The sequence below is a fragment of the Euphorbia lathyris genome, chromosome 2, assembly GCF_963576675.1.
Source record: "Euphorbia lathyris chromosome 2, ddEupLath1.1, whole genome shotgun sequence".
NCBI lineage: Eukaryota > Viridiplantae > Streptophyta > Magnoliopsida > Malpighiales > Euphorbiaceae > Euphorbia > Euphorbia lathyris.
Window position 1 is genome coordinate 107,006,224 of NC_088911.1, and position 15,264 is coordinate 107,021,487.

Below are 15,264 nucleotides of genomic sequence, written 5' to 3' on the forward strand. Positions count from 1 at the left end.
AAGGATTAAAGGCCGGATCAATCATTGATCGGTTTCCTTTAATCAGGGTGTTACCAGCTAAAGTGCAACTAAGATGTCTTCCAAAGGTAAATTTACCATCAAACTTTGAATAAAAGCTAATGGACTTCAAATGTGTTTGATTATTGATATTTGGTGAATGGATTACACTCTTGAAAGAACAATTTTGTGTTGACATGATTTTTGGGACTTTAGAATTTAAGGGAAATGCTGCCGAAATTTTAAAAAATTTAATTTGTACCTTTAATTTGGCAGAAACCCCTTGTATCAAGAAACCAACTGCTCCACTTGTAAGAAAGTCGCACCCAAATCCTTCTGGAAGAAGTGCTGGTGAACTCGGAAAAGCACATCAACCTGACACAATCAAGATCAATTTTAATGATGATGAATTGTATGCTCTTTTGTCGACTGGTCGAGACAAACCTCCTCAAGTGCCTTTTCCAATATCTCAAGAGGGAGAACTTCTTTTGATGAAAACTGATCTTCTCATCGGCCGCCATGTTAAATGCAAAAGTTGGCCCCACCTTGCTAGTGAAACTGCCACAAAAGCATGGTCTACCTGGGTAAATCGGTTGAAGCCGACGTATGAGAGACAATGGTGCAATCTTGGAATCAATGAGTTGATTAAAATGTCCCAGATAGAGCTTCCAGTAAACAAGAATCTTTTGTATGCAGCTTTGGGTTTCTGGTCACGTAACTGTAATGCTTTTCTATTTCCACCTGTGCCGATGACTGTTACCTTGAGGGATGTGCTTGCGCTAATAGGACTACCAGTGGTTGGTCCTGAGATACCTTCCTTAGTTCGACATGAGCTTCCAGAATTCTTCAAGAAGTACAGAACTATGGATTCGGTGAGGCTGATCGAATATATGGCTAATCATCCTCCAAAAAGAAAGCGGGTTGATCATTTTCTCTTTTTGTGGACTCTTGTTTGCCGATATATTTTTTGCACTGCATCTGGCAAAGTAACTGCAGAATACAAGGAGATTGCATATGAGCTTGCAACTGGGAAAAAATTGGCTTTAGGATCCATGTTGTTGGGTGCAACTTATCATCACATTGCCCACGTGGTCTCTAATGAACCTTTCACCCGCCTTGGTGGAAACCTCTGGGCATATGAGCTTGCAACTGGGAAAAAATTGGCTTTAGGATCCATGTTGTTGGGTGCAACTTATCATCACATTGCCCACGTGGTCTCTAATGAACCTTTCACCCGCCTTGGTGGAAACCTCTGGATCGTTCAATTGTGGCTCATTGCTTACTTTCCTCAGCTTCAAAGTTCTATTTTAGACACATCTATGCCCATTGGTCGGTCTCTGATGAGTTGTAGAACCAAAATGACCCAGACCAGGAAGTTCTTCAAGTTTTTCTCTTGTTTGAAAGATAAGCCTCCGTTGAGGTTCACTTATTGTTTCTCTAGATTGCCAGAATCTGGAAGAATAATGAAAGCTTCTACCATCAACCTGGATGAGACATATGAAATGTGGAAGTCATTCTTATCAACTCGTTTCCTCCATGTCGGTGCCACCTTCAAGCCAACTATCACAGGGACGACGGCGTGTTTCGAGTTGTATTGGCCAGCATTGTGTGCTTGACAGTTTGGCCTTATTCAGGTCATTCCTGCTCCTCCTTTGCTCCCTTTGGAAGAGCGTTACAAAGCTTATGAATCTCGTGTACATCGGCTTCTCAATGATGGTTTTCACTTCAAATTGTGAAAAGTGGGCAAGGCCTCTTCAATTGTTACTAATGAGTTTGACCAGTGGTGGTCTTTACGCCTTCCTTACCTTCAACAAAAGGTAGAAGCATCAGGTAAATTTCTTGACTGACTTCTTTCTACTTCCTCTCATCTCTGATTTGAACCAGACCATTCACACATACTCCACACAGGGAAGGTGATTGATGAGGAAGATGCCAATGAAGATGAAGATAGTGATGTTGTTGTGGCCGATGTTGCTCCTGATGAATCTATCGATCTCGACGACTTCCCTGAAGTAGATTTTGCTTTCCTTGCCCAAGTTAACTTTGAAGATTTGGATTTAGATTCAGATGAGAGACTCTTGGAAGATGATACCCCTCATTTAAAAAGGCAAAAAATGGACAAGCCCTCTGATATTCCGACTAATACCATTGACCCAGATGATGAAAGCAACCAGGCAAAGCATGATGGTGCACTTTCTGTAGCACAAGTTGATTGTACTTCGCCATCAGTAGGTGAGATCCCTGCTTCAGGCGTGGTCAATATCCCTCAACCTCCATCTTCTTCTGATCTAGCCATCATAGACCATGTAGGGGAACTTCCATCAAAGAATGACACTCCCATTGTTTCTAGATCTGAGGTAAATGAAACCAACTTTCAACTTTAGGATTTTTTTTTATTATTATTAATAGATTTCTTTACTTTTGATCAGGCACTCCTAGATAGAATTGCTGGAGTAAAGGCTTTTCCTCTTGAGGATCCTTCTTCTAACATCGACTTCTCCTTTCTTGAGAATGACACTCATAGTGATGCACCTGATAAAGACCATACTTTTGCCTCTAAGAATATGATACGATAGATACTTGATCTTGATATATCCTCAATTTGTACCCAACATTTGACGATGCTCTTTTCGACTATTGATGATCTTATTCACCGCTCCTCTTCTGCTGAGTTTAAGAAACGCTTGTCTAACTTCAAGACTCAAGTTCACTCGTGGCATTCTGATTACTCTGCTGTGAAACCTCAGTTGGCCCTCTTAAGTGACAAGTTAGATTCATGTGCCTCTGATCACCCACTTTACCAGAAGTTGTGTGAAAGTAACTCTATTGCTGACCAAGAAGTTGAGTCTTCCATTGAATTAATCGACCAAAGGTATAAAAAGATGGAAGAAGTCAAGAAACTGTTAAAGACAATTGAAGATGAACTGATGAGCTCGATAGTCCAAGGTGAAAAGTTATGCCACCTCCAGAAAGATAGGTGGGAGAAAAAGAGACTTATGGCAAACTCTTTGAGATCAAACTATGACCAAGCTAAAGCATGGGCTGCCGAACGTCAAAAACTTCGATCTGCTTCTCGGGCTTGTTGGGAAGATCTGGAGACCATAGATTTAGAGGATGTTTGATCTGATTCCCTTCTATATAGATTTCTTTGTTAAACATATTTGATAGACATTGAATGATGAATAAATTGCGGCCTTGCGGCCTGCTATTATTTTATTGCAAACAGAATAGCGGCTATAAGCCAGCTTTACAATTTTCAAACTAAAATTGTTTTGCATTACATCAAATACATATTGCCTATATCCTATACCTGATGCTCCCTCGTCCTTTGAAAACCACATCTCAAGTGATCTATGTGCTCCATTTCTTTTTTGGACTTTATGACGATGTCATCAATGTAAACCTCCAGATTTTTTCCAATCATATCATGGAAAATGGCATTCATGGCTCTTTGGTAGGTAGCACCTGCATTCTTCAAGCCAAAAGGCATGACCAGCCACTCAAATGTCCCAATAGCACCTGGACATTGAAAGGCGGTCTTTGAAGTATCTTCTTCAGCAATGGCGATTTGATTGTATCCTGCCACACAATCTAAAAAAGATAAAAGCTCATTGTTAGCTACTGCATCCACCAACATGTCTGCCATGGGCATCACATACACATCCTTCGGAGTTGTTGTATTAAGGTCTCTGAAGTCCACACAAACTCGTAGCTTGCCATTCTTCTTTACCACCGGTACAACATTAGATAACCATTGAGCATACCTGATGGGTCTTATGAATCCAGCTTTCAGCAACTTTTCAATTTCTTCCTTCACCTTCAATTCTACCTCTTTGGACATTCTTCTAGGAGGTTGTTTATAAGGTTTGAATTCTGGCTTCATTGGCAGACGATGCTCCACCAACTTTCTACTAAGCCTAGGCATTTCATGATACTCCCATGCAAAGCAATCCTTGTACTCTTGCAACAATGCAATGAGTCTCTTTTTGATGTGTGGATCCAAAAGACTACTGATGTATGTACATCTTGGGTTCTCAGAAGTTCCCAAGTTCACTTCCTCCAATGGATCTCTAGCTAATGATCTATCATCCTCTAGTGGTGAAGGAGCTGGTTTCAACTCATCTATCTGGATGACGTTTTCACTTTCTTCTTCCAGAGGCTCTTCTTCATAGATTACTTCAGCACCCAGGGCCTCCAGACCTTCTTCCTTTTGTAATTCCTCCAACACGTGCTGCACTTGGGCTTTTTGTATGGCAGCGGAAGCTACTGCCATTTCCTTCTCATTATGCTTACTAATCATCGATTTCTTCGATGATCGGTTCTCCCAACGCTCCCCAAGCTTTGGATGGAACGATGGCTGATGGTTAGAGGATAGCTTTCCTTTTGTTCTGACATTGCTTCTTCCAAGTGATACTTTTGGGTCCTCCTCTCTTGCTTTCACCCCCTGAACTCTATTGGACCCACAGCTCCATCATAGTACCTTGCCTCCACGGAATCAGCTTGAGTTGTAAATGGTTTCCCATTTGCGCAGACAACTTCTACTTCATTTCCTTTCCAAAAAAGCAAGAATTGATGGAGTGAGGACGACACACACCAATTGGCATGAATCCAGTCTCTCCCTAGCAAGATTTGATAACTTGTTGTTGAATTAACAACGAAGAATGCTGCCATAGATGTGTTGCTTCCCACAGTAATATCTACTGGAAGAACTCCTAAGGTTTTAGTGGTTTCCCCTGTAAAAGCTGACACCATAACCTCTGTGGCAATTAGATCTTCTATTGACTTCCCCAAGGTCTTCATCATCCTAAATGGCATGATATTCACTGCAGAGCCATTATCGATCAACACCTTTGATACTGGCTTGCCATTTAGATGTGCCTTGATGTAAAGAGGCCTGATGTGTTTGGTCATACTATCTGCATGTTTCTCAAAAACTACTCTTTTTGGTTCTCCTGGGCCACTTGATTGAATTGAGACCCCACTGGTGAATGAATCTCTCTTCTCAGGAATAGGTGAACTCTTCTCCTCTTCAGTATGATGATCCTTTGAATTTCCTAGGAAATCAGCTGGCAATGTCACTGATGCCGTTGCACACCTGATCGGTATCACCATGTCACCTATTCGCACATTTTGAATGATTTCCTCCGGCTCCTCCTCTGAAACTATTGGTTCTGGTTCACCAGCTTTCACTTCTTCTTTTTCGTCCGGTTTGCCTACTTCCTCTTTCTCATCATGGTGTTGCATCCTTCTCTTCTGTGTTCTTGTAAGAGGTTGGGGGAACTTTTTAAGGCGCACCATGCGCCACTTAGCAGAAGTTTCTGCTTGAGGCACCACGAAATGAGGTCTCCTCTGGCCGGCAGTTGGGGAATGCTTCTCTCGGTGAAATTCACTTTTTAGAGGTTTTTGATTCCTCTCAGTCTGAACTCTTCTTTCATAGTGATTCCCTCTGATGCTCTTCACTTCTACTCGAATTTTTGACTTCTGACCCCCTTGCTCCCTGATGTTAGCTTGAAGTTCATCAGGACCTCTGAGATACTCCTTAGGGATCCAAGTATGGTAACTTCTACTTTTCTCCTTCTTGGACTCTATAAGTCTCAAACGAAGGTCTTCTTTCTTCCTATTGAGGACATCTCGCATATCTACTTCCACCATGTTCATAGTCACCACCGGTGGAAAAGGATCTTCATCAACCAACATTGCTTCTTTCTTCTCTGGGAACTTAAGAATTCCCTTGTTGATTTTTTCCTGAACTGCATTCTTGAAACCCCAACAATTGTTGGTTGCATGATTCCAGGAATCATGATACTTGCAATATGTCTTCCCTTTGGTTTCTTCTTTTGTTGGCATTTTATGACCTGCAGGCAAAGTAATAAACTTCTCCTTTAAGAGAAAGTCAAAAAGAGCATCACTCTTGGACACATCAAAGCTGAATTGCGGAGGTTTATCATTAAAAGATTTCTTTGCTGCATCATGTCCTCCGGTGGAGTGGAGTAAGGGGCAAACATGAGTCCCTGTACTTTTAAGATCTGCTACTGCAACCTCATGGTATATTTCTTGGCAATAATTTCCCATGGCACTCTTTTTTCTGTGACTCTCTTTGTAACATCCCCAAAACCCTAACATATGAGTCTTCCCACATTCATATATATTTTCATGATTGAATACATACATTTTAGATTCATCTCATTGTCAGTAGAAGTTTTGTATGCATAATACGATTATCGTGCGATTAGTAGGCGATTAGTGTGTCGTTAAGATGTAACGATTGGTTAATTGAGTTAGGACTTAAATGAATGAATTAATGAATTCATATGTCCTAAATTGATTAACTTACATTTGTGGAGGGCTGGATTGGAGGTTTGTGAGCAAGCACGAGGTGTCACTCAAGTAAGACAAAGTATGCCTCTTTGTTTTAACAATGATTGATACAACTCATTTCTCCTCATTTCCAGCCACAATTTCGACCAAAACTTCAGCAAACCTTCCTTTGATATACCCTAACATCCTCCAAACAAAACTCTTCCAATTTCTTCCATTTTCAAGCCAAACAAGTCAAGTTAGGAAGCATACTAGGTGATAGACACAAGTTGAAGGTTAGTATGCTGTTTTAGCTTGTTTTCTATGAGTTGGAGATTCTGAAAAAACCTAGGTATGATCATAGGATTTGTTGTGGATGAGTTGTGATTGAGCTTGTTGAGTTTTGGTGTTGTTTTCATTGGTTTTAGGCTGTCCAAATGAAAGATATGTAGCAAGTGCCCTAAACAGAAATCTAGGGTACTGCTTTCAGTCATTTTGGAGCCTGTTTTTCATATTGATATTGTTCGAATTTGAAGATACATAAAGAATAACATATGTTGTGATGATCTAAGACAAAAGGATTAGATTGTATGAACTTTGTGGCATTAGTGTCTTGTAAATCATATAGCATTCCTTAGTTTCTATTTTCATTAAGTTTATGTTAAGTCTAATTGTATCAATGTTATGTGACATTAGGAGGGCAAGGTGCAATTGAACGCACACCCGATCGTGTTGAATAGATCGAACCAAGTGCGACGGTAAGCATATTGCTTATATATGTGTATGAATGTATTGTGCCTTGTGACTTGTTGAGTGTGAGATGTGGTTGAATCTGATGTGAATGATGTGGATAATGTTTGAGTGTTTATGATACGTCATGATTGATAAGAAAGTGTTATGATTGAGTATGTTGCAGTGTTATGCGTAAATACGGCATGTTAAGCCTTGTGCACATACTGGAACTGAATAATGGTTGGATTATAAATGAATATGAGCTTGCTTAGATGGATATGTGAAATGGTCCAAGTTGAGAGTGCTATCCGAATATTGTGAGCCGGAAGCACATGTGTTGAGATATATGAGTACGTGAGTGAGTGTAACTCCTCCGTAGCACAGATGATTGTATTCCGAATTTAGTGAGCCGGAATATAGATTGGGCCCAAGGACCATTTTATATATATTGTCTAAGTATAGCAAGGCCTTTCTAAAATCAGTATTACTATTCTAAATGAATAAATTCTAACTTGGTACTGATGACCTATTTTGGTTTGTGCTCTTTACATTACTTGTATATACATATATGTGTAATATGTTTATTGAGTAGACAGCTCACCCCTTGCCAACAGATTTTACAGGTTAGGTGGAGTTCTTCTTGCTTAAGGTCGCACCAGCAGTGTCAGTCCATTCTCATCTAGGCATTTTGGAGTCTTGTGAATGTACTTTTGTTTTGTAAATCCTCTGTGTAGGATAATGACTTAAACGTGTATTGTAAATTATAAATGCTTTCTCTTATGTATAATATGTAAAATTTATATGAGATTGAAGTTTATATGATTGAGAATTGAAAACATGTCTATGACTGATATTGTGTGAGATATCATGTGATCCAAATGAGGGGGTTACACTCTTCCCTCAACAGATCTTCGTACTCCGTCACCTTGGCAGCTAACTCATAAAAGTCTCTGAATTCCATTCCTTGGAACTTCTTCCTCACCTCGATCTCAAGTCCCCTCTGGGCCATCTTCACGTACTCCACCTCTGGGAGATAGACATTGCATCTGTTCCTCATCCTTTTGAAACGAGAAATGAACTGGTCTGCTCTTTCACCTCCCTTTTGAGTAAGCCTAGAAAGTTCTGCAACACATACTTCTGGCTCTGCTTTGAAGAATTGAGTGTGAAATTGCCTCTCCATATCGTGCCAACCATGGATGGAGTCCCTAGGGAGAGTAGCATACCAAGTGAAGGCTGGCTCCGTCAGAGAATTTGGGAAGAGCCTCAACTTGAGATGATTGAAATTAGGGTAGTTGGCAAGTTCTCCACACTGAATCGTGAACCTTGCTACGTGCTCCAAAGTTGACAAACCATCTTCCCCAGAGAATAGGGAGAAGTCAGGTACTCTGTATCCCCTTGGGTAAGGATTCTCCATGTCAATCACATGAGGGTAAGGCTTGTGGAATCCAGGACGGCCAACTTGACGAAGGCCAGGCCCATACAGCTCTTGGACAACTTCTCTCACAGCCTCCATATTGAATGCTGGAACTTGTTGAGGCATGCCATTCTGATGGTGACCGTAAGGCATATGAAGAAATCCAGTGTTCCTTCCATTGCCTCTATAGTTGACCCCCATGTCCCTAGTGATATGGTGGCCTCCTGCCTCCTCATGATATGAAGCTGTGTGGGAGGTAGGATTAGTGTTTCCAAAATATTGAGAAATTGGTGACTTACCAGTATTTTCTCGGCCTGCTGAACTAGCGGCCTTCTGCAAGACAACTTCGTCCCTCAAGGGTGGAATTTGATACTTCTCAGCGCTGAACACCCCACGTCCCCCATTGGAATCTGGGGAACCTTGAGGAACATGGTTTTCTCCATTCTTGATTACCCCTAGTTTTGACAGCTTCTGGAGTATTTTATCCATCTTCAAATCTATGTCACTCCGCAGAGCTTCCATATTCTTCTCGATGGAACTGAAACGCCTCTCCAAGAATGGTGAATTTTGGATCTCTGTAGAGATCCATGATTCTCCTCTGGGGCTAGTAACCTTTTCCCCTTCGATTCGTCCCACCATCTGTGGAACATTGCCTGTTACCATGACCTCCTCTTCTTCAGATCTTTGTTGCTCTTATCACTTTTCTTCGGCGATATTGTGATTGAGTCCCACTGGGCGTGCCAATTTTTGTTTGGCTCTTTCGTGGGAAAAATGCGGGCGTGCCAGAGAATTATATTATTCTCGAACTATGGAATAAAGTTGAGTGCGCCTAAATAACTTCTAATTATCAAACGATTGAATGGAATAAAGAGACCGTAAAATTCCAAATATTCGATTATCAAAATGATACCGACCTTATAGAAATGGTTGAACAACAAATAATATAAAAATTGTACTGGGAAATAAATGGACTTGAAATTAAAGAAACAATTGAGAATTGTAAAAATGCTGAAGTCTGGAGATAAATTGCTAGAGTTTTGGCTTGTGTCTGTTGAGTTTTTGAGTTGTTGAATTGGGCTCTTCTCATCGTGATTTCTTCCTTTAATAGATGTTGGGGTAACTTCCTCTTGCTTCCACAAGTCACGTTCTCCACATTCAATCCACGTCTTGATAACTGCTCCACTTTGATTTTCACGATGGATTGTTTATGATGCTTTCTCACTTTTCTGCATTTTAATTGGCTCACAAAGCACGTTAAAATATTAATTGGCTCTTAAGTTTCCCCTGATGTCCACTTTAGAAAAATATACTTAGACGTAGCCAATTAATATGTTAAAAATAATTAAAAGCCAAAAAATTATTTATGGTACAAACAATATATATATATATATATATATATATATATATATATATATATAATTAATTAATTAATTATATAAAATTTGTCGTGTCCCCGCTGCACCCATGTCTCATATTTTTTAAAAATGTCGTTCAAGGGGCCAATAGATCATTTTAAATAAATTCAAGTGGCCAATAAATTATTTTAAACAAATTGAAGGAGCTAACAAGATACTATATAAATTTAAGGGATCAATCAATTTTTTTTTTTTTGAATAAATTCACGAATTTTAATGTATTAAGCCTTCAAATAAAATTTCTGGTAATTCTTAGATTTAGGTTTTCTGTTTTAACACGATGATTCATAGACATATTGTATTGACCCGTTTATCATGATGGTCACACACGTATCTAGCACTATTATAATTTTAATATTTATGGAGCATTGTCTCTACTTGGATCTGCTCCCGAGTTTATGCTTTAAACTGTGGCTGACTGGTATTATAAAATGCACCGTCGGGGACATGGCACAAGATGGTGAAATCATGTAAGGTGCACTATAATGTTTTGATTTATTCATACGACGAAGCTGTTTTTTTGTTTTATAATTTTTATATCTCTTTATAAAAAATAAAAATCTCTTTCTGAAGACTCAAATCATGTCTTGTCTTTATCACCAAAATTCAATTAGATAGGTGGATCATAAAGTTATAGTCACTAAAAAAACATGGTTGTGCCCAAATTCAATTTGATAAGTGGATCATAAAGTTATAGTCACTACTAAAGGACATAGTTGTGGCTACCCTCATAAAATAGAGTGAACAGTTTTTTTATAATAATTTAAATATTTGTTGGTAAAATATTTATAATTTTTTTAAGTAGTATTTTACAAAAACAATGTCTAAATTTATCCTCACAGCGTATATTCTCCTAAGGTACAAAATGATTGTTATTGTTTTCAAACAAGATCAATTTTACTTTTATCTAATAAAAAAATTTGAACGGGTTTGACCATTATTTGACTACCACATTAGACATTTTAAATAAGTTTGTCAACAAACTGAAACATTCGTGTATTTTGTCAGGATTTTTGTAACTATGTTAATAATATAGTAAATAATATTTTAGCCAACTTTTTGTGATTAACTTATAGGTGGCGGACTTAATTGTTGGCATTTTGACAGATTGGTTGTAACTGTGTTATTTTTAAAGTGAATTTTTTAGACATAATTATGTTTGAAAGATCAAACGTGATATTTGTTATATAATATTAATCCAAAAAGAAAGATGAACAAAAAAACTGTTTTAATAATATGAAATTACAATAAAATAATTAGAGTTAAAGAATACTTGTAACCTTCAACTTGGAATGTAAATAAGTGGAGGAAAACGTTGAGGCTTGTACCGTACAGTTTCTTTAAGATAGAATTTGCCCGCTACGGACCAATTGTTTTCCAAGATACAACAACGAACTTGAACGAACTCTACCGTATATAGAGAATTATCACCAGAACAAAAGAATAATTAGAAGAAAGAGTAAGGATCTAATTTTTTTTTTCCAGTTACTAAAGCATTCTTGTAAGTTCTATATATTCTCTATATCCTCATGCGGATATATATACAACTTTCGTACAAAGTTGAAGGTAGACAATTACAAAAAGTATTTATTGTGCATTAATTAACATTTGACTATATGAGGGTATTATTGAACCTTTCATACTTTAAAAGAGTCATTCAACATAATTTTTATTATTATTTATTTATTTATTTATTCAATAATCCCCCACAAAAAAAATTTGAAAGAGAATTCGATATGGTGATAACTTTCTATAATCGATATTTGAATAGGATAGGTAGACAACAATCCTTGAACATTCCTTTATGAAAGTACATTTACTTTACTGACCGACTAGTAGAAGCGATGTCCTTGAACTATGCCGCCATTTGTGTAAAGGATGATATACCTCATACAAATACCAACATAGCACGGTTTTGGTGCTCATGGTTATGTTTATATGGTCATGAACATCTCATGGTTCTGCAATAGTTTAAGATAACTATGCCCTATTAGTCTCATTTGAAGCGACCTCACTTCACTCTCACATATGTGATTACTTTTGCTTAGAATTCTGATGCACAAAGAATCATTAAAAGCATGGATTAACCTCCTTTTTTTCATTGTTTACATCATAAGAATGGACTAGGATTGACCCCCCCACAGTGACCTTACAAGGTTTATGCAATTAGGTTGTTCCTTTGTACCTAGATCTCGGGATCTCTAATCAACAAGGTTGGGTTTTCCTTCACATAAAACCTTAAATTCTAATGGGCTTCAGTCCCATTCCTTTCGATGCCTTCAACTTGATCTCGACTTAAACCTTTGGTTAGTGGATCCGCGATATTATCCTTTGATCTTACAAAATCAATAGAAATGATACTCGTTGAGATCGATTGTCTAACGGTGTTATATCGACGATGCATGTGTCGATTTTTACCATTATATATCACATTCTATGCTTTGTTAATCGTTGCTTGAATATCATAATGTATACAAATTATGGGCACATGCTTTGGCCATACAAGAATATCCTCTAGGAAGTTTCGTAGCCACTCAACTTCTTCTCCGATTTTATCCAAGGCTACAAACTCAGACTCCATAGTGGATCGGGTTATAATTGTTTATCTTGAGGATTTTCAGGACATTTCTCCTCCTACTAGAGTAAACACGTACTCACTTGTGCCTTTGGAATCTTTTATATCAGATATCCAACTTGAATTAGAGAATCCTTCTAACACAACAGGTTCTCTTGTATAGTGCAATCCGTAATCACGAGTATATCGTAAATATCTAAGTATTCTTACGACGACTTTCTAGTGGTTCTCTCCTAGATTACTCGTGTATCTACTTAAAGTGCTAATAGTGAAAGCAATATCAGGTCTTGTAAGTTGTACAACTCGTAAGATACATTAGACTACAAATTATTCTTGCGTATTCAACTTGGTCAACGCTTTCACCTTTATTTTTAGATAAATGTTGGCTAGTGTTGATTGGAGTTCTAGCTTTACTTGAATCATCCTTAATGAACTTGCCAAGTATCTTATCCATGTAGTGTGATTGAGTCAAGATGAGCCCATTAGGTGAACTTCTGATTTGGATGCCCAAAATAATATCCACGGGTCATATATTTTTCATATCAAACCGTGAATTTAACATGTTCTTGGTACTTATCACCATCTTATCGTTACTTCCAACAATGAGTATGTCATCAACATACAAACATAGAATAATATATCCTTAATTTGTAGTTTTGACATAAATACATTTGTCACACTCGTTTATTTAATAGTCATTAGCCATCATGACATCATCATATTTTTTATGCCATTGTTTTGGTGCCTGCTTCAATTCATATAAAGACTTTACCAGTTTACATACTTTTCTTTCCTGACCTGGAGCTATACAACCTTCGGGTTGTTCCATATAGATCTCTTCATCCAATTCTCCATTTAGGTGTTAGGAATTATTGCCAGTTAATCAACTGTAGCGCAGCGGAATTGCGATTTAAAATTTATTTTTAATCCCTTTAATTTGATCTTTATCCGTTAACCATTGATTGAATAAAATATTTTGATCCATTTAGGGATATAAACATACCCGGAATGTCTCTTCTAGAGAAGGCTGAAGAATCCACAAGGTAGTAAGATCTCCGCAGTCAGGTGCATGAACAGCTATTGAGTCAGAACCGGTGCTAGCCGAAGAACGAAGAAGAACTGGAGAGATTGTGATATTAACCAAAACAAATCCCACTTTCTCAAATGGTGGGTCTGTCGAAAATTATTGATTTTCTTCTTCAATGTTTGTGGTGGCCGAATGAATAGTGTATATTCATTAGGGTTTTAGTGTTTTAATTTATATATATAGTGTATTCCTAAACCTAATTGGTTTAGGGTTAATTGGTTAATTACAAAACTAATCCAATCCTAATCTAATTACATAAATAAATACCAATAATATTTATTCTATGCAATTAATTATGATTAGATTAAATTTAATTACCCCAATTAAAGAAACAACACTAATTAATAAATTAACTTATTAGTTTAATTAATTATTCACCGAATGCAATTTCATTAATTTACAAATTAATTAATTACATCCCGTAAACTAATTAATCAATTAAATACTCAACACTTAAGACCATTAATCAATTATCTTGATACAAAGTATCAATTAATCACTTAATTAACCACCAATTAATTACCTTGATATTTTACTATCAATCAATTAATTAATTTCATCTCTCCAATATACCGTTCTATAAGTTCTAACTCAGATGTTCGATGTGCACGATCCTATGGGACTGTCCCTAGCTAGCAGTGGGCTCACGGTCCACAAACAGTAAGTGGGTTCTAGCAAACCATTACTGCCCCTAACCAAGACAGAGTTTCAGCAGTCTAAAGATGCAGAGACCCTGTAGTTATCTTTTAACTTCTTTTACTATTTGATATCGATATTATAAACTAGAGGCATGGCGGCTGTCATCCTCTCTTATGTTTATGATATTTCTTGATCTTAAGTAGATTAATGAATCAGATAAGTAAACTACTTATCAGGGTGTGGCCACACACTTATCAATCTCACTTATCAAGTGGCATGTGATATCATCTCATTGTTATGTGAGTGGTAATTCCATCACTTCACTATCAATACTAATGTGTTCACCTGTTCACCCAATCATACCCGTATTTGGCATCCTGTTACAGACCTGTTAGGCGTATGTCAAAGTGAACCGGATCCCATATTGATATTATAATGAAATCTGGTCTGAAGACAGTTAGAGATCTACTTAAGAAAACTAATGACACAACCACCATGTAGTTTTCTCAGGTGGATCGATCCAGTCACATGTATACAACATGTACCCATATTCACAACTGACTTATCAAGTTCTATGGCTAGTATCAATTACTACCATACAGTCGTCGAATATACAAGTCTGTGGTCCTAATCATTCCCATGATAGAATAGACTTGGGATATGGTTTTACAATTATCAATTAATGGATTCTCTATTCATATTATAGCACAAGATATAAATGAACTAGATTAATGCCTTTATTAATGTGACACAAATACATTTTATAAGAACCAATGTCTATGAACTAGGGCACACCAACAGTCTCCTACTTGAACTAGTTCCAAGCGGGTATTGCCCTAAACACTATAGATCTAGTACTACCAATTGCCTTGGTAAACTGACCAGCGACATTGTTTTCAGTGTCAGCCCTCTACAATGTAATGTCACCGGGTAAGATGTTATTATCTAAGTACGCGTTTGGATCTCTTGTGTGACATGGGATCTAGTGCTTGTGCTATTGTCCCATTATTGTCACAGAAAACATCAACTGATCTTAGGAGAGTTTGACCTACTCCTAAATCAGTTATGAACTTCTTAATCCAAACTTCTTCCTCTGCATCATCGCATG